The sequence below is a fragment of the Limulus polyphemus genome, unplaced genomic scaffold (genome assembly GCF_000517525.1).
Source record: "Limulus polyphemus unplaced genomic scaffold, Limulus_polyphemus-2.1.2 Scaffold0, whole genome shotgun sequence".
NCBI lineage: Eukaryota > Metazoa > Arthropoda > Merostomata > Xiphosura > Limulidae > Limulus > Limulus polyphemus.
This window is the reverse complement of record NW_013665610.1, coordinates 4,365,802-4,367,637: the sequence shown is the minus strand read 5'-3', so window position 1 is coordinate 4,367,637 and position 1,836 is coordinate 4,365,802. Positions and strand designations below refer to the sequence as shown.

General features: G+C 39.1%; 1 protein-coding gene across 13 annotated transcripts in view; it reads right to left on the bottom strand.

Moving 5' to 3' along the window:
- LOC106474893 (coiled-coil domain-containing protein CG32809-like) overlaps positions 1-1,836 on the bottom strand; it is a 386,694-nt gene that overhangs the window by 70,519 nt on the left and 314,339 nt on the right. The gene's annotated exons all lie outside the window — the stretch shown is intronic.

The window sequence follows — 1,836 nt, the reverse complement described above, 5'->3', positions numbered from 1 at the left end:
ACCACCCACCGCCAACTCTTGGGCTACTCTTTTAGCAACGAATAGTGGGATTGACCGTAACGTTATAACGCCCCCACGGCTGAAAGGGCGAGCATGTTTGGTGTGACGGGGATTCGAACCTGCGACCCGCAGATTGCGAGTCGATCGCCCTAACTACCTGGCAATGCCGGTCCTCTAACGTTTTATCCTGACTTACTGATCGAGTTTCAAATTTTCGTTGCAACAATGTCGAAGATATAAAGTGAAATAAATGGAATGTGATCTTAACTCCGGAATTACTACATCAAATTAAGTAAGAATTTCAGGCTAATTTTTTGACGTAACCAACATGACTTTTAGGAATCTTACTGCTCCGTTTTAGGAATGATACAGCGAAATAAATTGGTATCTAGTCCAACCATATTGTAATTTTTAGACAATTTGTTGTATTTCGTAATAACCTTCTGGCCGAATTTCAGGTTTTCTGATGCTGTAGTGTTGGGCATATAACGAAAAGCATGCGGATAATAGCGGAAGATACTCTGACGTAACCTTTACCATAAAGTTTAATTATATTCACGGAAAAATGTGAAAATTACATGCCACTTCTAGGTAAAGTTTCAGAATTCATACAATCGCTTACTTGTTTTATTTTCAACTAACGACACGTAACTATTAGAACGCGCTACCTTCTACAACTATGAAATATAAAATTATACTAAAAATATCAGGTACATCATCAACAGTGCTTATATTTTTTTATGCAACAATTACCCGAGTTATTTACAATTATACGCTCGCGATGCAGTATATAATGAAATTGAAAACAAAACAAATATTTGTGGAGGCCCTTATTTTCGCTTTCAAACTGTAAAATTTGTCTATTTTAGAATTTACGCACAGAAAGAGTTACAAAAAGGACTATCTGCGCATAGCTATTCCTAATGTTGAACTTATAGGCTAGAGAGAAGACAGTTAGTCGACAGCATCCACCGCCAATTCTTAGGCTATTCTTCTCTAATCGAATAGTTTGATTTAACCGCCACTCTTGTATATACAGCGCACCCATGGCCCTAAAGTGCAGACCACGAACCGTACGATATATAGTTCGGGCACGCTAAGCCATTCGGTTACGTCCGGTTCGCATATTCCACAAATACGTAGTGTAGAGGGTTTTCCTAGTGAGAAGCTTTCAAGTTGTCTAAGACATAGGTGTTGCGAAGTCCACTAAAGCTAACTAACATGTAGTTCAAGTTACAAACATATATATTATATGTAAAACAATTTGCCTGTTACAGTTTTATCTCAACTTTCCACTGACGAGAAACCTGAAACTAGAATAGGAAAATTTCAGAATATCGGCATGGACTTCTAAGAAGTTACGTGTATGAATTCCAGGAGTGAGAGTTCATATTTGTGTTTTATATTTACAGTAAAGCTTCTTAGACTATCTGCCGCCGTCCTAGATTTCGAACTACATACCACAAGGACTGCTTGTTTGTTTGTAATTAAGCACAAAGCTACACAATGGGCTATCTGTGCCCTGCCCACCACGGATATCGAAACCCGAATTCTAGCGTTGCAAGTCCGCAGACATACCGCTGTGCCACTGAGGGCTACCACAAGGAAGACAGTCAGTCAGCAGCATCCTACTACCCATCATCCACACTGAGGAATTGACCATCACTCTTATAACGCACTTACAGCTTATTAAACTACAATGAATATTTAGTCGTATGGAGGGTTCGAAAAGGCAAAACCAGGAAACCTGAACCTGAGATACGAAATGGCAGAAAAAACTGACAAAATTTTCCCACCTGTCAAAGGAAGGATAGCTACTCATGCAATTTATTCAAT